The 24279-nt window shown below is 55.1% G+C and overlaps 2 long non-coding RNA genes across 3 annotated transcripts; both read right to left on the bottom strand.

Moving 5' to 3' along the window:
• Positions 1-1184: 1184 nt before the first annotated feature.
• On the bottom strand, positions 1185-4826 carry LOC142049421 (uncharacterized). Its single transcript, XR_012657713.1, has 3 exons — positions 4241-4826; positions 2348-3968; positions 1185-1737 (listed from the first exon to the last, which is right to left on the bottom strand). It is a non-coding gene; the product is annotated as an uncharacterized LOC142049421 (long non-coding RNA).
• A 4766-nt stretch (positions 4827-9592) lies between these two features.
• Positions 9593-23658, bottom strand: LOC142049420 (uncharacterized). 2 transcript variants are annotated; one of them, XR_012657712.1, is made up of 10 exons: positions 23497-23658; positions 23008-23117; positions 18310-18501; positions 17936-18045; positions 17311-17403; positions 16942-17060; positions 16748-16851; positions 14138-14244; positions 10566-10870; positions 9593-10451 (listed from the first exon to the last, which is right to left on the bottom strand). It is a non-coding gene; the product is annotated as an uncharacterized LOC142049420 (long non-coding RNA). The 2 variants fall into 2 exon arrangements; XR_012657711.1 differs by having other exon boundaries at positions 9593-10870.
• Between the last annotated feature and the right edge of the window lie 621 nt (positions 23659-24279).

The following is a 24279-nucleotide window of genomic DNA, read 5'->3' as shown; positions in this document are numbered from 1 at the left end:
TACAGCTACACCGACGAGGGTACGGATGAGGCTGGAACTAGCAGAAATGCTGACTCTTCTGGCCTTTTATTTGTGGAAGGTACAGCGCGCGAGCCTCGGCGGCTCACAGGAGAAGCGCGCAGTGCTGCCTAACTCTCATTCTCAGCTCACGTACTACTGCCAAAGCTCCTGCCCTGTGCTGTGCCAGATGCCGGCTGGCGTGAGCACCTGGGCTCCTGAGGGACCCCCTTGTCCTGAGAGCCAGAGGTACTCACTTCCCTTTGCATGAGGCCTGTAGGAGATATACCCTGCAATTTAAAAAATCCGTATCAAATGTGGCAGACTCAAAAGAGGGCATTTTTAAAAAGGCAGGTTTGTTTTCTTTGTTAACTTTACGATCTACAGCCTAGCAAAGAGCTCCCTTCCAGTGTCAGTCGCTTGGCTTTCTCCCCTACTGACGAGGTCCCAGCCTCCCGGTGAGATCTCGCTGGAGATATTCTGAGTTTCCCTCGAGTACGTGGCTGCCCTGGCCCGAGGCCAGCGAAGAAGCTGACTTTGCCCGTGCCTGAATCAGCAACACGTCCAGCAGGCGACTTGCAGAGCCCAGGGAACCCTCGTAAAGAGGTTTGGGGGTGGGGCGCGCCACATCTGCGGCATCGGCCGTGGGAAAGGACCGGCGCAGTAAAACAGGTGGGTGAAACCGCGGTCCGCGCCAATACGTGCTGCTGCCTGGGGCATCGCTTTGCTGCGGGTCAAGTCAGATGCTCTCTGTAAGAGTCAGTCAGGGTAAAGGCAGCAGCAGATTTCTTTTCTGCTCATTTTAACAAAGGCTGGACGGAGCCCATAGAGGAAGGCACTACGCGTCTTGCTGGGTTGGTTTCCCTGCCTTCTCGTAAGCTGTCGCGGAAACTTGCACGAGGAAAGCCTGTGCAAGCTGATGACAGCCACACACGGTTGAAGAGGGAGCAGACGGTGAGAGCAGAGGTGCGCGCTCAGGCTGTGCGCTGGAAGCTAATGCCAATGCTGCAAAATAAAGAGTGGATTTTCTTTTTTGGGTTTAGGTGAGCGCTAAACATGACATGTGCATATGTGCGTGTGTCTCTCGCAGGTTTTTGTCATACACCCCACCCTCCCACCCCAAAAAAACAACCCACACATGCCACGCGTTAAACAGTGCTTTTCCATTGTACTTAGAAGTGCTTACATAGGTGTGTTGGTTTTTTTCTTTTTTATTTTTTAATGCAGAAACAGCAATACGATAGATTTAATACAGCTAGCAATTAGATGGGTGTAGCTTTAGAGCGTCGGCTGTTTACAAAGCAACTGCACACCTTCTTTAACTCACAGTTTAAACAAGTAAACTTGCAGTGCATCACACGTGCTTTGTACAGTCACGTTCCACACGGCAGGCCAGATGCTTCACCCTGCCTTGTCCTTGTTGCCCCGACTCCAACGGGACCGCCGAGGCCATCCTGGGGACAGCGCCGCTTTCTAGCAGCTGGGTTGCTTGCCTGGACGCCCCACAGACAAAGAGTCATTTCCCCACTGAACCTCTTCTCAAATAATTTCCTAGCCCTGCAGGCCCCACGTCCTTTGGTTCATATTTCCTTTTTTCCGGGCTTGATGCACAGGACCGACGATTTCCAGAAATAGAAACAGAGGCTGATTCAGTCCAGGCTCAACATTCTCTGACCTAAACCAAACTGTCTTCGAAGAGATAGCTGTACCGTAGGCACCACCTCGGGAACAGAAGTTGCCCTGTCATAAAAAAAAAAAAAAAGAAGGAAAACAAGGCATTTCAGGCTGAGGAGGCTGAGCGGTGTGCTGGGGGCGGTGGGGGTTGGAAAGAAACAGTTCAGACGATCAGAGCGAGCTTAGCGTTGCAAAGCGTGCCATTATTTTTAATTTGGCAGTCAGAAGACAATAGATTCTGACACTGATTTCCTGTGTGCTGCGGGAGTTCTCTCCTCAGCATTCCTGTGCACCATTTTACTTTTGTGTCCCGTCCGCTTCGCTTTTGCGCTGTAGCTCTCCGGTTCTAGCTACGCTTCCCACCACCCCCATTACTCTTTGACAAGCCCAGCTCTCACTGTGCTTCCCTTCCCTTCCCTTCCCTTCCCGTATGCGCGTGCAGGGAAAAGCCCGCGCGTCTGCCACTACAGGACACGCTCTGGGAGGCAGGAGAGATGACGACGCTCCCTGACAGAGGACACAGCTGAGGGGCGGTCCGCCGGGGCTGGGGAGATGGCAGCACCTTCCCTCAGCTGCCCCATCCGAGCACAGGTGCAGGTGAGCACTGAGGAGAGACAAGCAGGCAGGAGCCGCAGAGCGAGAGAGAAAATAAAATTCACGGGTGGGTGCTACTTACGTCTCATTTTTAGCGCAAGGGATGAATTCTCAGCACATTCTTGGAGCTGCCCCTTTGGGACTCACGGAGAAGAGGGAGGTTGGCCACGCGGTGCAGCCCAGCTCTGCTTCCCCTAAATGGTTTTACTGTTCAGGTGTTGCCCTAATCTGGCCGGTACCCCTGCAAAGAGTTTGGGATTTCTGCTGCCTCTCCGGGCCAGCCGCAGACCCTGACTTCATCGCAGCGAATGACCCTGCGCTCGTCAGAGCGGTTGCCGAGTCACATCCCGCTGCCTTCCCTGCAGAACCGGTGACCCTTTTTCAGCCCTTGCCCCCTCTTCTCTCCGCTCGTTGCCCATCCCTTTATCAGTGCCGGCACCGATCCTGCCTCCAGCTCGCCCTGTCTCCACCTGCGAGCGCCCAACAGGAGCTAAATGTCTCCTCAAGGACGCACGGAAGAGACGCGCAGGTAACCCAGCACAGACCCCCTGCAAACATCTTCTTTCCATTTTCTTTCCTCTCCTGACACGAAGAGATGACTTAGGAAAAAGCGTACTGCTCACACTTCACCTGCACTGCTTCTACTTTCACTTTCGCTCTCCTTGGCAGTAATTAATAGCGGTGGCTGGGGGGGCTGGGGCATTCCCCCAAAGCGGCTGCAGTTACATCCGGGCGGTTGTGGCACTCCATTAGCTCTGTAGTTTTTAAATCTAAATCTTCTGGAATTGTTAGTTCTGCTCAGGAATCACCCGTACCTGCAAATTTTCTTAATAGCTACGCTTGACCCCAGCCACTGTTTAACAGCTCACCTTTATTTCTCTTCATTTAAGAACCTAAAGCTTCGTTTACTGCTTGGGTTGGAAGCAGGAGCTGTCGCTGCCTCTGAACTTTCTAACAGCCCTGTTACAATTTCAGTACTACCCGCTCCCAATTTAGCTTTCCGGGTCGATTTTCATTCTAGATTCGAAAATTTCCTTATTTTGTTTCTGATCAGGAGTCATTAATGCCTGCAGTTGATTTAGTAACGGCTGTATTTAGATTGAGCTATTAATGACTCGCAACTCTATTTATGGCATAAAAAAGGACTGCCTTTATTTTTTTTAACTACAGATTAGGAATAATGACTGCCTGGTTTGTTCAGTAATAGGTGTGATTAAATTTAGTCACGACTCCTCCCTAAATAATATGTATTTATTTGCACTCTAACAATTTAACCTTCCCTTTACCGGCCAGGGGCACCGACAAGTGCCCGTGCGTACCTCCGCTCCCCCTGCGCCGGCTCCCCAGGGAACAGCCTCTTACCCTGACCAGAGCCTGCAGCGGCCCGTTGTCATCCCAGCTCCTCGCCCTCGAGAAAGCGGCCGCCTGAAGCGGCGGCAGCTCCGCTGCTGCCCAGAGGGGACGGAAATGGCGCGGGGTAAAGCTCTCCGGGCCGCCTGCGTCCCGCGCGGAGGCGGTGACCTCAGCAGCCTGTACGCTGTTGGGGCCGAGCCAACAACCTGAGGAGGAGTCGCAGGGCGTAGCTGTTTCTGCAACAACCACGCTTTCCCGCCTGGCTGGACAAGAAAGCGGGGCCTGCGGGGGCCTGGAGAGGCAGCATCGCTGCAGGTTGTGCCACGGCTGTTGAGAGGCCAAGGCAACACCTGAAACAGTGAACGGCACAACTAGTGAAAACCCCCAAGGTTCCGGGTTCAGTAAAGACAGGAATTGCAGCAGCACAATAAAATGATCTCACGAGGGGAAAAAAAACAGCAAAGCAAAAACCAAACCCCAAACAGAACCCCATACCACTAACCCGTCTCACCGCCCCCTCAGCGCCCAAAACAGCATCCTGGGAGAAAAAAAGCAAAGCAGGCCACAAGGGACCTTTCTAGTACAGATGCCGCCAAAGAGTGCCAAGCTCTGGAATCCTTACCTCAGGCAACGCCTCCGCTTCTCTAAACGCCAGAGCACGCCTGCCCGGGGGGCTGAGACAGCCCCAAAGCTGCGACCGCCCGAGGGAACACGGGAGCACCGACGCCAGAGAAGCCCAGGGCCAGAGCCGGGGCTCTTCCACCCCCGGGCCCCGCCCCCGCCCTTCCCACAGCGCCCCGCGAAAGGGGCGGGCCGAGCCCCCCGGGGGGTGAAGGCCCCGGGAGCCGGACGAGAGCCGCCTGGAGTTCCCGGCACGGGAGGGAGGGGGGAGAGAAAACACCCAAACCGAGCCCCCCGAGCGGAGCAAACACAGGCTCGGGCCGTTGCCGGGGGGTGGGGCCTGTCGCTAAGGGGAGAGAGCCGGCACCGCCCCCCGGGCCGTTGCCGGGGGGTGGGGCCTGTCGCTAAGGGGAGAGAGCCGGCACCGCCCCCCGGGCCGTTGCCGGGGGGTGGGGCCTGTCGCTAAGGGGGTGTGTCCAAAGGGACGCTGGCAATGCCCCTGGAGCCATCACCAAGGGCAGGGCCTGTTGCTATGGAGGGTGGGGCCAGGCAGCACCAGCAACACCCCAAGGCTGTCACCAGGGGGTGGGACCTGTTGCTAACTGGGGATGCTGGGGAGCACACGAGCACGGCCCCACCCCACCAGGCCCTCGCCAGGGGGCGGGGCCTGTCGCAAAGGTGGGTGGGGCCAGGTGGGTCAGACATCAGACCGTCTGCCCGCCCATCGCCGGGGGTGGGGCCTGTTGCTAAGAGCGTGGCGAGGGGTATCAGCACCACCCTCACCGGGCTATCGCAAGGGGTCAACACCTGTCGCTAAGGGCTGTGCCTACACGGTTCCGGCCCCCACGGAGCCGTCACCAGGTAGCGGGGGGTGTGTGTGTGTGTGGGGGTGTGTGGGGGGGGGTGGGGGTGGGGGTGTGGGTGTGTGTGTGGGTGTGGGTGTGGGTGTGGGTGTGTGTGTGTGTGTGTGTGTGCGCGCGCGCGGCAAAATGTCGCTACAGCCCGTGCACGGCTGCTGGCTGCAGTACCGCAGTTTGGTCGCACGGTGGCAGCAGAGAGCTAAAAGGTCGCCACTGCGCATGCGCGGCTGCCCACCTGCGGTACGAGGGTTTGGACGCTCGGTGGAAGTAGGGGCAGAAAATAAAGCGCCACCGCGCATACGGAACTGCCTGGCTGCAGTACCGGCATCTGCTTGCACGGTGGTAGCAGCGACCAGAGGAAAACTTCACCCTCGGGAACGGGAGGCTTCCCGTCTGCAGTACCCGGTTTTGATCGACCGGTGACTGCCGCGATCGGATAAGGGGCGGGTGGAAATCTCTACCAGGGTAGCGCAGCTCCCGCCTGCAGTCCCGGGGTTCGGTCGCTCGGTGGAAGCAGCGAGCAGAAAACAAGAGGTGGCCACTGCGCATGCGCGGCTGCCCACCTGCAGTACCGCGGTTTGGTCGCACGGTGGCAGCAGAGCAGAAAAGGCGCCACTGCGCATGCGCGGCCGCCCACCTGCAGTACCGCGGTTTGGTCGCTCGGTGGCAGCAGCGAGCACAGAAAAGGTCGCCAGTGTGCCTGCGCCTGCCCCGCTTGCAGTACCAGAGCTCGGTCGTTCGGTGGCAGCAGCGAGCAGGGACACAACGTCGCCACTGCGCATGCGTCTGTTCCGGGTGCGGTACCGCACTTTGGCCGCACGGTGTCAGCAGGGTCCACCATCGCCACTCCGCATGCGCGATTCCCGGCTGCCGTAGCACAGCACGGCGGCAGCGGCACGACGTCCGTCACTCTTCTCTGGGGCAAGACCCGCGCCGGCTCTGGGTCACGTTCGCCGGGATAACGGAACTGTTACTGCGTGCGCAGAGCTCATGTTTCTCTGCACCTTCCCCACTCCCGCAGCCCCAGCAGTGTCAGTCGTTGCCTCCGCACCGCCCACCACCAAAGTGCCTCGAGCATTTTAGTCCTTCCGTCTCGACTGCTTTAAAAATCAGGTGGCCGTTACCGTCCTCCCTCCTGCCCCACTCACCCCCACCCCACGCCCTAGGGAGGAGAAGCAGCACAAACGACCTGGGGAGAAAGGTCCCCTTTCCCACCCCCCACCCCCCCGGAGTGAGCCCCATCAGTTGCTGTAGGCCTGCGGCATCAGGGCTGTGACAGGGAGAGCAGCAAGTCAACAGGTCCTAGAGGGTTAAAGAAGAAAATCAATCAGGGGAACACAGCTGCCCTTCCGAAGGCAGGCTGCCTGGGGTGAGGGGGGCAGCTGTGCGTCAGGGCACGGGGCAGCCAGGCAGACCAGGTGCCAGTGGCTGACCTGCAAAGGACTTGTGCGCTGCTGAGCCTTGGGCTTCGTTGGCTTGGCAGCGCCTCGCCTCGCCTCTGCACTGCCAGGACCCTGCTCTGCTCATCCTGCGTAAGCACAAGGCTTCAGCGAGCACAGAACAGGAGGCCAGGGAGAGGGAGGACGTCACCGGGGAAAAAAAAGTCATGCGGGGGGGCCATGTCAGGGGAAAGCGTTTGGGAGGGCACAGACACACGCAGAGGGAGGGCGGGGGAGGAGGCGGACACCGCTGGACAGGGGCATGTCTGGGCAGACACGCCACGGGGAACATGCATGGGGATGACTGACACCAGGGGGTCCCCCCAGGATAATCCACAACGGGCAACTCACCTGGGCTAACCTGCAGCAGATGATCCGCTCCAGATAACTGACCCGCTCCGGCGAATCCATTCCAGAGAAGCCCCAGCAATGCCCCTCAAACTGCCGGTGTTTCACCCCAAATTTTCCCCAGTTTAGGGTTTTCGGTGGGTTTATTTAGTTTTGGTGATTTCCGGTTGGATGGTTTGGCTTTTTTTGTTGTTGTTCGGGTTACTTTGGTTTTGTCCGTTTGGGGTTTTTTTTTTTTTTGCTTTTCCATAAGGTAAAAGTTGGGATTGCTTTTCCAAACGGTTCACTTCCGGGTTTTTTTCACCCTTTCCACAACATTGAAATTGGCGATTTTTTGCTTTTGTGCATGAGAATGGTTAGCAGGGTTCCGCCCCCCCACCCCCGCTTTTTTTACCCCCCTCCTTTCCAACTGCACAAACCCAGCAGGAGTGGGCTTTCCCAAGAGCCCCGAATTGTTTTCTTTCCCCCAAACCTGTTTGGGGTTTTTCACCCCCCATTGCAGACCCAGACTCAGGGGCTTTGGAGTGTGTGTCTGCCCTGGCAGCAGCTCCCAGGCTGCCTACGCAGCCCCAGAGGGGAAAGTCCCCATTTGGGGGAATCGGCCCCAAATCGGGATGGGAGAAGGAGAACGGGGAAGGGGCAGCATTTGAAAGCGCTTTTGTGCCTTCAGTTGATTGGGGGGTGGGCTGTGTGTCTAATTTTTAAATCTTCTCTATAAACATCTCTATCAACGTGGTTTCTTTGCATTTTAAAACCTTACATAGCATAGACATTTGCACTATGTGTCTACTTACACATCCTTACGGAGTACATCTATATTTTATATATACTATCTGTTTTACATTTACATACAACATCTGTTTAGACTTAGCTATTATATTTACACTTACACCTATTTAGGCTATTTACACTTACACAGAATATCTATTTACACATACCTGTTTAGACTTCCATATTAACACGTACATAAAACAGCTATTTAGGCTAGCTATCTGCTTACTTACCCTTTGACACTTCAATCTTTTTCGACTTCTCTATTTAGACATCTACTTACAGTTATACCTCGGCTTATTTCACTCTATATAACCTCTATTTAGATTACACATCTACTTAGACTATGTAACACACACTAAGCGTAGATGCTCGCTCTAGTCAGACTTTCTTCTGCTTTGAATTCCTTCATCTATCCTTTTTCTTCATTTTAAACTCCTTTATTTTTTAATTTAGATATATAGACAGTCGAGTTACTTTTGTGTTTTAAAACCCTGTATCTCGATGTAGAATTTTTGTATCCTGAAATCCGTTATATAATATAGGAGAGATAAGTTCTTATTTTAAAATCCCTTTATACATCTATAAATTAATATTACATTTCAATATGTATAAAATAAGAGGTTTTTGTAATAGCCCCCCTGAATTTTCAGGCATTTTGAGGCTGCAACCCCCCTTTTTGGGGGGGAACCCCTACATGATGCCCCCACTCACCTGTTCCTCTGACGCATTATCAGCTCCCCCAGTGACACCGGGGCACCCCACATGACATCATCACACCCCCCCCAGGACTCCCCCAATTTTATTCACCCCCAAGAAGGGCACTAAACAAGGGAACCTGCTCCAACCTGCAGCTCGTTACTTTAATAGTGCCATTTACAAAGGTACACGCACACCCCTCCCACACCCCCCAGAAAAGGGGGAGCTCTGCTAAAATCTAAAAGGTGGGGCAGCCCCCCAAACAGCTGCAGCCCCCCCAGCCCCTGTCCGCAGGCTGGCGGCTGCCCCACGGCAGAGCAGGAGCGTGCCAGAGGACGGTGTCACGTCTCTCTCGGGCTCCGCTCGGACATGTTCCCGCACTGGGACGGGCTCCCCGGGGTGACAAACAGCCCCGGTCCCTGGGGGCCCCGACTCTCCCCACCGGGCAGCCCTCGCGGCCGCACCTGCGGGGCACCCGCTGGAGACAGAGCCAGGAGCCTCCAGGCCGAGGGATGGCCCCTTACCTTCACCACGCTTAACGACCGGCAGGCATCTCTTGAGCATCACGAGACACTTAGACGACATCTGAAAAACAGAAATCCCAAACTATATTTCAGCACGTTAATAAAATAGCACAGAAGAAAATGGAGGAGCTCAGTCAGCATAAGGGGTAGGAAGGAAATTGAGCCGCAGCAAGATTCCAGGCAAACGGGTCACGTCAAAACACAACACATCCTTTAAAAGCTAGAGTGATTGGAACGCTTGAAAACGGTATTAAGACTAACCGATACCATTTTGAACAGATCCTTCGCGTAACACTGAACGCTCTGGCTGGTGCTGGAAAACGTCTCATCCCTTCCTTACGGCACCGCTGCGGGGAGATAACCCCGTGAGGCTGCGGGGCAAAGTTGTACCGGAACCGGAACCTCCGCTTACAGGCCCACCGCAGCAGCTACAGCCCTCGCCCTGCCGCCGCACGTCTTGCTGCCTGGCTCCACGAAGCCTGAAGTGAAGCGTGTCAAACTTGAAAGAGTAACGTAAAAAATTAAGAATAAATCTCAGTAATTCACTTTGTGCTGAGAAGGCGGGCGCGTGTTTACGCACATCCAATATGAGCGTCTAGGCTCTAAAAGCTTTCCATTTTCCTTCTGCGTTCATTCAACTCGCACAGATAATCTTATGGCGGGCGTGAACGGCTATCTCCAAAATACACAGCAGCAACGTGACTGGGGGGTTTTGGCGTGTTACGGAGTCGGGAGGGACGTCCGCCCGGCTGCCCCGCCCAAGAGATGCTGCTGAACTGCCAGGGAAACGCGCGTCGAAAGCGAGACTGAAATAAAGTACTTAAGAGCGCTCCCTCAAAATACCGGCAGGAAACACCCCCCCACAACATTCAGTCGCCCCTCATTAAATATTTACCACAAATACCTACCTGCTTAAGTACACCTAACACATCGTACCCTACATCTGCTTGGCAGTTACAGCTGAAAGAGCGCAAGTCACGTCGTAAATCAGACGATGTTAGCTTTTTTTTAAACTTTCATTTATGACAGAAGAATCAGTGAGTGAAGAGATCCCCGATACAGTTTTACTTTTTTGGGGGGGAAAAAAATAATACCACAACAAAAAACCACACAAATCAAATCCCCAGTGTTGCAATACACGGGGCTACCAAGAAGGACCGGCAGACCTGCTAATGCGTTCGGCTGTACCGAAGCATGCAGGCGAACCGCATTTTATGGTATCTCGACTGTTACAACTGAGAACCCAAGCACTACCAATGCCATCAACCTTTGGAGTATGTGCTGCGCTTGGATCTCCGCAAGGACCATGGATTTTTTTGTCTTTAAAAAAAAGCAATACTTTGCAAGTCTTGTGCTGATGAGTTCTGCTGACAAAGACACTGTCTCTAAGATGCACTCTGATGGCAAGTTCATAGAATGCAACCTCACTGAATAAGAAATATCTCAATTTTTCAAAATCTCTTCCTAACAAAAGTCACACTGTGGGGCTTTCAGATGGGTCAGATTATGCATCCTTTCACAACAAGAAACACACCAGCTAACCAGGATATTCTTGCAGTGGCCAGGTGCCTCTTCATCATGTAAAAAAGGAAAAAACCCAGAGCCAGCAATAAGTATCACACAGGTCAACACAGATCTCTTCCAGAGCACCCCCCTCATCAAAACGAACATGCCCATCGGCTCACCTGCTCTGCACAGATTCCAGCATCACACCCCGCTTCCGTCATCGCTTGTGGCACCAAACGTATCAACACACAGTAAACTACCGTTACGCTCGTGAGAAATCACCGCCCCGTGACTTCCTCATTACTACCCAGCTCACTTCTAATGCTCATACGCCGTTCCAAAGACGGCCCACGTGTTACCTACAAAACTGAAGAGCTCGACGACGGACCACAGCATTCTCTGGTCTTAGATGCTGGCCGCTGCCCCACCTTCTCAGACCTCTCATAGGCGTGCGGCAGCAGCACTCCGAGCCTGCCAGCGGCACCTGCAAAAAGCCAAGCGAAAAGGCACCTCCTGAGATGCTGCCCGATGCCACAGCCTGCCCGCACCGATCCCCGTCTCGCACCCCTTTCCCTCGACAGCCTCCCACCCGGCCTACGTCACTTGCAGCTGAACACGGCACCTCGCCCGCCGTCCGTAACACCCAAACGACACGCGTTGCTTATAACTTCACCAGCAACACAACACCTCAGAAAAGAGCTGCTACTTCAGCCCACCAATCACCACTCGCCTTGCTCGACTTGCCTCCTTTGCTCATTGCTACGCTACTTCAAAACCAAAACAAAAGACAAACGCAAGGAGCAATGGAGTCATAGAGGCATCGGTCACATCTTCCCTCTATATACACCACGCACCGACTCACCCGCTTACATCGGTCCCCTCAGTTCCCCTCCGTCGCCCTGCACGACTCGTCCCTCGGCATCTCCAAAACCAATACGAAACAAGTCGCCTGGTTGCACAGCAGTACCTTAACTGTTCCTGAACACCGACTATAACCTGCCATTAAAAACAAACATATGACATCAAACATGAAGCCCTACGCACGTACAAGCTTGAACACCCTGCAGAGGTAATCTGCTCAGCTGAACTCTAGCTGCCTCTCCCAGATAGCCACGGTCACGGCCTCCGAGCCCACAAAACGTCACGGTGATTACGGTCCTTGCCTGCTGAGGAGGGCCACTCCATCCGAGATGACGGTACCACCTTTCCCCCAACAGCCTTAGCACAGCAACAGATGAACCCTAAGCTCTCATCGCTGTGCCACCTACCCGACTCTACACGGCCAGCAAGGCGGCTCCGAGCCAAACTCACAAAACGCACACACCAACGCTATGAGAAACACTACAAACTGCGCGCCTCCAAGACGAGAGAACGCTCTCGGCAAACACAGAGACAACTGGACGGAAGAGCTCGTCCAGCAACAAGACCTGCAGAACCCTGACAGGGATGCAAGGAGGCCCTAACGAGATCCAAAATGATTAGAAGAGCGTCAGGGCCCGTGACAAGAAGTTCCTCTCAAAACTGAGAGGGAGGAGGCACAAGAAGCCCAGCTACAAGACCTAAGAACGTAAGGATGCAGGGAAGAAATCACGCTCCCTGAAAACAGACAGCGACAGAGCAGAGCTGTTCACGCATCTGGGAACGACGCCGCAGACGACAACTGCCCAGAAACTCCTCAAACATCAGAGCGATCCACGCTTTAAACTGTAACGCAAAAAGAAGCACCCGATGGGCGCCGGCCCCACAATTAGAACCTTGCCAGCCCCTAGGGATAGCGCTGTGCTCCTGAGAGCAAAGAGAACAAAGTCACCAGCCCCATGCGCCCCCTCACTGCGACCCAGCTCGCCTGAAATGCTCCTCAAATAGCCTTCGGTCGCATCTTCCCTTTAATCCCGCACACGGACCCGCTGCCTTAGTGTGCTCTACTCAGCTCTGCTCCATCACCCTGCACAGCTCCATCTTCATCCTCTGCAAGAACAGCATGATAGAACAAGTCACCTGGACGCACAGCAACAGCTTAACCATTCCACAGGTCTTGCTTCCACGTAGGAATACCATCTAGAGCCCAACTACTGCATGCCATTAAAGGAAATACCTTCAATCAAATGTTAAGCCCCACGCACGTACAAGCTTGAACAGCTGAGAGGTGCCCTCTGCTCAGCTAGCACTCTAGCTGCCTCTCCCAGGCAGCTACGGTCATCCCCTCGGCACCCACAAAACACCCCGGAAATTACCATCCTCGCCCGCTGCCAACGGCCACTCGCTCCGACGAGGGTTGTACGGGCGTTGCCAAAACAGTCTATGCATATTAACATTAACCATATACTCTTATTGCTATTCTTTCCTCCGCTCTACCATTGCTACACCCCCAGGCGGAGCAGCTCTGACACAGGCATCGACATGCACGGACCGACACCGCTCACAAATACTACAAGCGACGCGATCGAGGCACCTAAGAAAACTCTCACCGAGACGACGGACTTCCGGCCCAGAGATGCCACCGGGCGAGAAGATCTATACGGCAGCGAGGAAGAAGCTATAGCATCCGCAGAGAAGTCACCTACCATCATCACCTGCAATAAAACCATATACCCACAACTAGGACGACGTACGAGCGACAAGCCACTCTTAAAGACCTCAGAACGTTCAGGTGCAGGGAACAGGTCCCAGAAAAGGGCTCTGCGTATTCAGACTGCTCCTCAGCAGCAGTATCGAGGCCGCCTTAATCACCGCTGCAAAAAGATGACCTTCTATAAAGGTCTAATATTTCAGACACAAGACAAATCTATGCAGTAGACTTAAAATGCGAGAAAGGAAGCTCTCGGTTACCATTATGCCGATGAGCCAGGGCTTGCAAAACCCTCAATATTGCTACCTAGGTGCCTGCTCAGCACGGAGAACAACAGACACATCGAGACCCGAGTACAGTAAGGAACAAAGACAGACTACAAAATCCACACAACAGCACAAGCACAGGCAGGAACTCCCCTGCCTGGCAGATGCTTCTGTTTTGCAGAAAGGACACCACAACCTCTCTCGGCCCAAACGTGTCCGGTCTCTGAACGGTACCCTCCGCTGATTTTACAACCCCTGCCTGCCCCACCTGCGCTTCCCCCAACCGACCGGCCACCCGCACAAAGACCGCATCGGCCCCTCAGCTTCCCTTCCAAATCTGGGGGCTCAAAAGCCGTCCTTTAAAAAGGCCACACAGGCTACGTAGGATGGGGCTGCGGTCACACGGATACTCTTCATCTCCAAACGTGCGGTGCCATCACTCAGCATCGCACCACTCAACGCCGGCCACTTCCGCAACAACAGCCTCCTCGGAAGCGCCGTGAACTTCCGCTCCCCCACGCTCTAATGAGGCTGGATGTCGTGGCCGCCACCACCTACGGTGCCTAGAGAACCAGAGAGACAAGGCGACCCCTGCGCCTGAAAGCGGCCGCCCGCTCACAAACAATTCCACACCTCAAAAATAACAGCTGCTACGGCTCCCTGTTCATCGCTCACCTTGCCCAACGAGCTCGGGGCAGACATCCCGCTTTGCATATAGTTTTGTGAGTCCCTTCATTAACTAGTCACATAGGTGCTCACACTGCACGACCCCTCCGTTGTCACGTGCTGACCTACCTTCTCACGATGCTCTGTTCGCCCCCTCCCTTCCGTGTCCGGCTCCCTACCGCGCATCTGCACCAACAGCCACATTCCAGACTCATCCTTTCCCCTACCGTGCCAACACGGCTCCGCTCACCTCCCAATCCGTGCCTCCCGGGTCAGTGGCCACGTCAGGTGCCTGCTCGCATTCTCGGTCCGTCCCCGATGGCTGGGGAACCGTCACCTTCAATGCCGGGCCCACTTCTGGGGAAATACGGAGAGGCACACAGATGTTGGACACTGCTTTCCAAAAGCAAGAGCTCACCACGCAAAACAAACTAACAAATCCTTTTGACCGACTTGTTCGGCAACACAGAGACCCCAAAGGCAGAAATCCCAGACGAGTGACCTCACAGCCCGCCCCGTCACAGCACACGACGCCATCTGCTCGCCTTTGCCGTCACGCCTCGCTCGACTGTCCTGCTTAACCCTCGACCTGTTACTTAAACTGCAAGAAAAAGTCAAACCACGCAACACACAAAAATCACAGTTCGTGTCAGATGACTCAAGCACAGGCGGACACCGATAGGGCAAATGCCAAAAGCAATACGGGAAGCAAACAGGCGTGGCTGGTGTAGCGACACACTCTCCTTTTGTAGGTAACTCACTCCTGAGCGACTCCATGAACAGCCGCGTGGAGAACCTCTCGGCAGACAGCACGCTCGAGTGGCCGTGCTGACACATACGGGGAAGGAGACTGGGCTACCGGAGGCTGCTTGCACACAGAACACGACCATTAGCTAACACTTAAACACCCCTTTCCCAACCATTCCCCGGTACCAAGACTTCAAAAACCCCTCCTCTCCTCCTGAACTGTCAGGGAAGGAACCTCACTCCTTCCCGACAGCTCCTGCCCTGTATTTGCACCCCTAAAGCCCCTCTGTCAGCCGCTCCTCGGGAGCCGCCCTTCCCACCTCTGCCCCGCGTTCTGCGAGCACCTCCCACCTTCCGGCTTCCCGCAGACTCCGTGCTCTCTACAGGCCCACAAAATAACAGAAGCCCTGATGCTTATAATCTACAAGGGACCTGCCGCAAGCTGCAAAGGTTCTCGGGACAACGTGGTACTCTGCGGGCGATCGGGAAAGGCGACGAGCAGTCCCGTACACCGACACACACTATGCGTTACGTCCCTGCTGCTTTCTGAAGGAAGGCTAGAGCTCCATATACAGATGTGTACAACACACTCACCCTAACCCCTACCGCAGCATCTCACCATCAGTCCTATTGAGAGATAACGTCAACAACTTGCACAACACAGGCAAAACTGGTGGAAAAAATATAAGGTTCTACCTTCAGTCAAGTCAAAATTCCTGGAAAACAAGACAAAACAAACAAAAAACCTACCACACACAAAAAAAACCAACAAACCACAAACAAAAAAACCCCGACAAAACCATAACACCCCCCCAAAACCAAATAATCCAAAACACACTATTAGACCATCTTGCTACCCCTGAACACCCAACAAAAACTTACTGACCCAAGGGAAAACAAAAGCTCGTACAAGTGTACTTCCTAATATATATCTGCTGCTCAACTTTGACTGCTCCTTAATCTCTTACCTCAACCAGAAACCTCCCCATCTCTGAATGTCAAAACACACCTACCCAAAGAGCTTAGACAGCTCAAAACCTGCAACCAACTCAAGGAACAGTACCAGAGAAGCCCAGGAGCAGAATGAGCCTCCTGAAAAAAGGCTGGGGCTCATCTACCCCAGCGGAATGGCAAAGCAGAACGAAATCTTTTAAGAACCCCTTCTCAAAAAATATCTCTGGTTATAAAGTAAATCATTTATTGTAAAGCCATCAACCATTCGGAGTCACCTCAACGCTCTCTCTCGCTCAGTCCCTTAACAGAACTAGATCAGTCTCAAAGGACAAAAAACACGAAAAGAAACGTGGAAATACACAAGCGTATCGGGAACCGTATGAAGCAGCTAAATTAACACCTCAGTAGCTGGGGCAAAACTAAATTGTAAAGGACAACAAAAAAACACCCCAGGAGACACATGGATTAAAACAGATGAAGGCTCTCTCTTCTCGCAGAAGCTCAAGAAGAGACCTGAGCCAACGGTACACAGCTCTGGGGTATCGGATACCAAAAAGAAACATACTCGAGACAGAAAACAGACTGCTGTGGAGCACAAAGGTGGCTTTGGCAAAGGTTCTGCCGGGACAAGAGTCACAGTTACAGGGAACGGACAGCGGCCGGCAGGGGAAACGCCGTCGGCGTGGAGGGGCCAGCGGGGGAAATGCCGCCCTCAGCTAACGCTGCGCTATCAAGCCTTAAGCGAAAACTGCAGAGTAGTTACAGGAGACGGGCATAAGATGGATGCTGAATATCACTTGATGGTCACAAAATCTCATGGGGATGGGCACCACGTAGCCTCACGGACACCCCTTAGACCCAAACGCTTAACGAAAGACGCTTCTTGCCAAAACACAAGCTCGACGAGGAAAAGCCAAAGCTGATGCGGGGGCAACTACTAAAATCTCAGTACGTGAGCAGGCATTACTTAAGATGGTGCGGTGGTTCTGCTGGGTCCGTCCAACCTGAGCAACGGGTTCTAACGCCTGTCCAGCAGCGTCCATGATCTCTCTCACGGCCTCCCACATCAGAAACCTCCCCTGCCCAGGACCGCGTTTTGCATGTTCCACCCCTCCCCATCCCCGCAATGAAAATCAAACACAACAAATAAGCAGTCTACTTCATCTTCTTGGCCTCCAAAAGAAGCTTCCTTCCTCTGCTGAGCGTCGACACCAACATCCTCGTGCCGTTCCTCAAAAGCAAGCTGGTCCTCGGGTGCCCGTACTGCCAAAAGAAGACAAAACGATTATGCTCTTATAACGAGCTCCATCATCCTCTCCTCCTTCAGGAAATCGAGTCCCGATTGCTACATACCAGAAGTTTGTGCAGTAGATGGCCGAGGCCAGCCCCGTAAATGAAGCACTCTGTGACCCTGCTTTCTCTTTTGGCCACAGCACCCGCCACTGGGGAGCCCCAAACCCCTTCGTGACTCCCTACGAAAACCAGATACAACTAGTTCAAAACATCTGGCAGGTGAGAGATGACCGACAAACACGTACAGCCCACCTTACCCTCAAACCAGCCAGAGAGCTGACTTCCTCCCCCACTGAACTCTCATCTTCGAGAAATTCACCAAACAGAACAATGTTTACACTGAACAGAACAAAACCCTTACCCTCTGACACTCTGAAACGGGTTTGTGCACCCACAAAATATATATATTCATGTTACCGACCCACGTACCACACTTCCTCAGGGTCAGCCCCACAAAGACAGGAGAACGCCCAATGCTCTCTCCATGGATACCCCGATGCTCCGCTCCCTTCTTTGCTGCTCCTGTCACGGGAAAACGCTGGGAATAAAAAAAGGTTCAGAGAAGCAAAACAATAAACAATAGGGAGAGGGACCAGCGCAAAGGAATAGAGAGAGGAAGAGACGAACAGGAAGGACAGACAACCCCATCCTGAGCACAGCCTCTGGGAGAGGGAAAGAGGAAACAGCAACCGTTATTACCGCAGATCAACCCTGACCAAAGCCTCCTTCCACAGGGGCTTCTGGACACACTGCTCCTTCCCCGCGCTACTGCTACGGGCCCCTGCGCCGAGGGGGAATCCAGTGCAGGCAGAGAGAGGCAGAGAAAAGTAGCCACAGGCTACAGGACAGAGAGAGGGAGGACTGAAAAGACAGGGAGGCAGGGAGCCACTCAGAGCGAGATGGAGAAAGAAGGTGCGGGGGGGCGCAAAAAAAAAAAAAACCAAACAAAAAAAAATTTTGCAGCAGGTAAGGAAAGAGACGGGGCCGGGGGAGAGACAGGGAGGGCCCAGGACGCACAAGAGAGGCAACGGGGCCCCACTGGCCCAGGACTCACCGCGACTCTCGCTCTCAGCGCTGCTGGCACAATTTAGCCGTTCAGATGCTTCTTTCCCCTCCTCTCCTCCCTGCCTCTTCTGCAGCTCCAGACTCTAGGCCGACCTCCACCTGAAGAGAACACGGGGGTGTCTTACCGCTCTTACGAGATGAGGCTTCCTCGGCACGTAGCCTAGCTCGCTCGTGCACTACACGCCCGTACCCAACTCCGGGTTACCGCGTACGGACCCTGCGGTGCACGTTGGTGGCCTGGCCCGGCCCGCTGCGGGCTATGAAGGGGGATCCTTCCTCCCTCACCTGCAGGGACAGGCTCTCTCTTGCCTGCAGCAGGAAGGCAGCTGGCAGCCAGAGCGCCTTCAGTTTCTTCTGCTTTACCTTTCGTTGGCGTCTCCAGCTTCAGCCGAGGCAGCTCCTGTCCACAGCCAGGAAGGGCTCTGTGTGTCCCTTTTCGCCCCGGCGCCGCGAGGATGGCAAAGCCGGGCAGAGAGAAGCCACGCAAGCCTGAGACGGCCGCAGTCGACGGCGTCCCCGGGGGAAGGACAGACAACCACGTCCTCAGCACGGTCTCTGGGAGAGGGAAAGAAGAAACAGCGACCGTCATTACCGTCGATCGACCCTGACCAAAGCCTCTCCTTGCGCAGGGGCTTCCGGACACAGCGCCCCTTCCCCGCGCTACTGCTAAGGGCCCCTGCGCCGAGGGGGAATCCAGTGCGCTTGAGGGCCGGCTCGCTGCCTTCACGACAGGGCCTGGGGGCGGCCAAGGGCTACGCAGCACGCTTCAGGGGAGGTGCCGGGGCTGGGGGCAGGCGCACGGGGCAAGGGGGGGCCAGGGGAGGCTGAGCGGGAGCTCCGGCGAGCCGGGGAGGCGGCCATCATCTGCGCCCTGGGCAGGGGGAAAAGGTCCTCCTCCTTTCCCTCTTCCCTTCTGTCAGCTCCCGGGGAACTCACCGCTTCTCGGGGAGCGGCCGCACCCGCAAGCCCCCAGAAATCAACACGAATCCAACCCCAAAAATACACCGCGCCTACCGTACGCGCCACGGCCGCCCGGCACCCGAGCGCCGGAAGACCGCGCCTCCCGCCACGCCCCGGCGAACCACGTGACAGCGCCGGCAGCCACTGCGCCAGGACTACACCTCCCGGCAAGCTCTGCGCCACAACACGGCCGCCCGGCAGCTGCGCGCCGCAAGGACTACACCTCCCGGCACGCTCTGCGCCACAACACGGCCGCACGGCCACCCGGCAGGCGCACCACCACAGCTCCCGGCACGCCACCAGCCCGCCCTCCCCGCTCTCGGACCCTGCGGGCCACCGTCCCGGCCGCCGATGCACCCGGAAGCCCCACCGAGCCCTCAGCACAGCCTCGCTCTCCCCACCGCCCGCTCCGGCTCCGACCCGGCGCTGCCCCGCCGCAGCCCTCCTCGGGGCTTGACCCGGGACGCAGCGCTCCACCACCCAGCCCCCGCTCACCTCCTCCCTCGCTACAGTCGCAGCCCGCTGACGCTCCGCCACAGCTCCGCTCCGCCCTCGGCTCACACTGGCCCCCCGGAGCCGGGCACCACCCCTTTTCCAGGGAGGAGCCGGCACCGTCAGCCCCACCGCCCGCACCTGGGGCTCCTCCATCCAGACCCCGCCATCAGCTGAGGCGCAGCAGCAACGGGGGGCCCCCTCCCCTCACCCCCACAGTGCACCACCTCCTCCCCTGGGCTCCATCACAGCCCCTTGCCCCACGCAAAGGCAGCGCAAACGCAGCCCTGAGGGCAAAGGAGAGGGCAGGTGTTTGTGCAGGCGCGCACGTAACAAGTCCCAGGAGCCATTCGTGGGTCAGGGTCCCCAACGCTCCCCCCCTGCCCCAAGGCCACCTCGGCCGCCGTTGCCGCAGCCGCACGGAGCTGGTGTTGGCTGCGATAGTGCTCATTTTCTCCACAGTAGCTAGGAAGGGATACGTTTTGGATTTATGCTCAAAACACCGTTAATAATGTAGAGATGTTTTGGTTCTTGCTGAGCACTGCTTCCACAGTCAGGGCCTCTTCTGGTTCTCTCAGTGCCCCACCAGCAGGTAGGCTGGGAGAGGACACAGCTGGGAAAGCTTTCCCAGCTAACTGACCAAAGGGATATTCCATACCATTTGACATCATGCTCAGCACACGCAGCTGGGGGAAGAAGGGGGAGTCCTTGGGGGGGGGGGGGGGGGGGCGGGGGCTACGGCATTTCTCTCCCTAAGTAACCGTTACACATGACAGAGCCCTGCTTTCCCAGAGGTGGCTCAACACCTGCCCGCCGAAAAGGAGGAGCGAATTAATTCCTTGCTTTGCTTCCACGCACAGCTTTTGCTTTACCTATTAAACAGCCTTGATCTCAACCCATGATTTTTCTCACTCTTACCCTTCCAGCTCTCTCCCCCAGCCCACTGAGGGTGGAGCGAGCAAGCAGCTCCCTGGTGCAGAATAGCCAGCTGGGGCTAAGCCACGGCACGCGCTTGTCCCGGTTTGGCAGGGAACGGACCGTCCGTCGCCTGGCTCCTGGGGCGACGGGCTGCTGGGCAGAGGGGGAGGCCACCAAAGGTGAGGAGCAGGGCACGGGACAGTAGGAAGAGAGAAGAGAAGAGCGGCATCCGGCTGGACGGGGCGGGGGGGACGTGTGTGCGTGTAGTGAGAAGGCACGAGGCAGGGAACAGGACGGCCAGAGAAGGACAGGGAGCCTGACGGAGGTGGAGATAAAAGCAGCAGAGAGAGGGGAAGAGAGGCAGCAGAAAGAGGGAAGAGCAGGACACAGACCAACAAAGAAGGAAGAGGAGCAGGCTGGAGACGCACAAAGAACCTGGGGCAGGCAGCACGACAGCGAGGGAGGAAAGAAGAATAGGGGCAGGAAGCTGGACCGAGCGCGATGGAGAAAGACAAGATAAGTGACAAGAACAGGGCAGAAAGGGAAGAATGAAGCCACGGGGACAGGGAGCCGAGACAGCCAACGACGGAGGGAAGGGGCCGGGGAGGGAACACCACAAAACAAACCACGGGGCTACGTGGTACAGAGCACGAGAAGGCAGAGAATTAAGAATTAGGGACAGGGAGCCAGAAAAACAACAACAAAACAACACCCAAAACAAAGGGAGATGGGGAGCAAAAGGAATCGCAATGCGTACAGAAAGAAGAGAGAAACAATTCTAAAAGAGGGTCACGGGGAAGCCAGAGACAGCAAGATGGAGAAAGGACAAAAGCTACAGGCTACAGGGCAGAGAGGGAAGAATTAATGGATAGACACAGAGAGCTGGGCAGAAAGAGGTGGAGAAAGGCTGACGATCACACGGCCAACAGGGAAGAGAGAAGAGAGGGAGGAATTTTAAAAACAGGGGCAAGAAGCCAGAGAGAGGGAAAGAGAGGCAACACTAAAATGGGGACAAGCCACAGGGCGGCGAGGAGGGAACCGATGAATAAGAACAGGAGACCAAAGAGAACACAACGTAGAATGGAAAAAAGGAACAGCGGCCCAACGGGGAAGGAGGAATTAAAGATCAGGCACTGGGAGGCAGACAGAGACAAACGAAGAAACAAGTGGGAAAAAAAAAACAAAAACCAAAAACACAACAACAGCAATGGGCTACAAAGACAGAGAGAGAGGGAAGAAAGAAAACATAGCAGCAAGGAGCTGGACAGAGAGAGATGAGGACAAACAAATAGCACGGGTCTACGTGACAGAGAACGTGGAATTAGAACACAGAGAGAGGGAGCCGGACAGAGAGAGAGGCCGAGAGAAAAATCTAGACGGGCTACAGCGGGCAGAGGCAGGAATTAAAACCTAGGGACAGGGAGCTGGACAGAGAGAGACGGAGATCACAGGGAACAGCGGCGGGTGTAGGAAGAACACGAATTCATGAACAGGGAAAGGGAGCTGGACAGAGAAGAACTCAGAAAGGCAAGAACAGTAGCAGGGTACAGAGCAGACGAATTAAAAAGCGCGGCGGGAGCGTTGAGGCAGACAGAGAGATTAAGAAAAAAGCCACGGGCTACGTGGCAAAGCAGGAGGAATTCAGAAACGGGGATGGCAACCAAGGGAGAGTGAGCTGCTGAAGGATAACGGGCATTCAAAGTGAGGGACGGGGAGCTGGGAAAAGCGAGGCAGAGAAAAACAGAATCACAGAGAGAATCAAACAAAGCCAAAAAAGAAGAAACTGAACAACAGGAACAGGTGTAACCAAAGCGATGAAATCAACCAACCAGAGACGGTGTTCCATTACGGGAACGTGGAGCGTACGAATCAGCGCACCTGTTGATCTGCATTTTAGTCACTAGGCGATCGTTAACGTCAGCAGAACAACAGACAACGTGCTTCTGTCAGAAAAGGACGACAAAACGCGGTTTCGTGGAGCGGACTGAGAAAACTAGCCAAGAAGGTAAAAAGGTAATTCCGGCAGGGGGAGATCACGACCACCGACTCACAGACCACCACCGACCCAAGTAATACCACCTACTCAGAAGAGAACAACGGAAGAGGACAACCGAGCCTGCGTAGCGATTTACATACGGAACGAGCAAGTTTGTACCGATCAGCAGACAGGGCAATAATGAATATATATGAATACGTAAAATTTTGATCTACAAATTGTACGGGAAAGGTGTGTGAGGTACGCACGCCAGGAGGAGCGATCCCCCATGCATCCGGCGCCGTGAATAAAGAATGCCTGCTCTTTAATACTAAATTGGCGTTGAGGAGTCGTTTCCGATTTTACCGCGTTTTTCGGTAACACAGGGAGTCAGACCAAGAGGGCCAGAGAAAGACAAAATACCGACAGGCTACAGGACAGAGCAGGAGGAATAAAAAAACGGAGCCAGAGCCAGGCAGAGAGAGGCGGAGATAGAAAAAGGAGCCACAGGCTACAGGACAGAGAAAGGGAGGACTGAAAAAGACGGGGAGGCAGGGAGCCACTCAGAGCGAGATGGAGAAAGAAGGTGCGGGGGGGGCCCAAAAGAAAAAATAAAATTTTGCAGCAGGTAAGGAAAGAGAGGGGGCCGGGGGAGAGACAGGGAGGGCCCAGGACGCACAAGAGAGGCAACGGGGCCCCACTGGCCCAGGACTCACCGCGACTCTCGCTCTCAGCGCTGCTGGCACAATTTAGCCGTTCAGATGCTTCTTTCCCCTTCTCTCCTCCCTGCCTCTTCTGCAGCTCCAGACTCTAGGCCGTCCTCCACCTGAAGAGAACACATGGGTGTCTTACAGCTCTTACGAGATGAGGCTTCCTCGGCACGTAGCCTAGCTCGCTCGTGCTGGAGCTGGGAGCAGGCGCACTGGGCAAGGGGGGCCAGGGGAGGCTGAGGGGGAGCTCTGGTGAGCTGGAGAGTCGGCCATCTTCTGCACCCTGGGCAGGGGGAAAAGGTCATCATCCTCCTCCTCCTTTCCCTCTTCCCTTCTATCAGCTCCCGAGTAACTCCTAGGGCTGCCCTCACCCACTCGCCTTTAGCATACCAGAAGCCTGCCTCGGCGGGTCGTTTGAAGCTTCCCATCCCACCAGCCCCAGTAGTGCAGGCACACAAGGAGACACCCCTGCACCCACCAAAGGCGCTCGCTCACCTCGCCGGCAGCCCTAGGCCTCACCCGACACAGGGAATCGTGTCCGACACACCACCACGCTGCAGCAGGAGCGGAGGAGGCCTTTCCTTACCAGGAAGCAGCAACGAGCACGGCGGCATCACCTCGCAGGCACCGCAGCATCGCAGGGCTGTTACCTGCGGAGAGAGCAATGGGGATCACAGGGACGCCACCGCGCGTGCGCGGCTCCCGGGCTCAGTACCCAATTCTGGTCGCTGGGCAGCAGCATTATCTGAATTACTCTTCTCGATTAATACCATCCAGAAACCATAACTTGGCTGCATCCACAGAGCTTCTATTCCTCTGCACCTTTCCCCCTCGCAGCCCCAGCAGCACCATTCATTGCCTCTGCACCAAACAGCAAAGCGTCTCGAGCATTTGTCCTTTCCTCTCGACCGCTTAAAAACGTCTGGTGCTTGCTACTGTCCATGCCACTGCCCCCCGCATGCCCGAGGGAGGAGAAGCAGCACAGCAAACCTGGGGAACAAGGTTGGGTTCCCCACCCCCGCAGAATAAGCCCCAGGAACTGCTGGTAGGCATGTGGCATCAGGGTTGTGATAGGGTTTTGTTTTGGTTTTCTTTTTTTCCCCGCCTTCTTTACATAATGTAATAATTGGGGTTGCTTTTCCAAACTACTGAGTTCTGTGGGGACTTTTTGTGCTTTTACCCTACAAAAAATGGTCATTTTCACTTTCGGTTTTGTGCATGAGAATGGTTGGTGGGTGCTTTTAGGTGGTTGTTCCTTCCCCACCACCACCCTTTTTT

The sequence above is a fragment of the Phalacrocorax aristotelis genome, chromosome W (genome assembly GCF_949628215.1).
Source record: "Phalacrocorax aristotelis chromosome W, bGulAri2.1, whole genome shotgun sequence".
NCBI lineage: Eukaryota > Metazoa > Chordata > Aves > Suliformes > Phalacrocoracidae > Phalacrocorax > Phalacrocorax aristotelis.
This window is presented reverse-complemented; position numbering and strand designations above follow the sequence as displayed.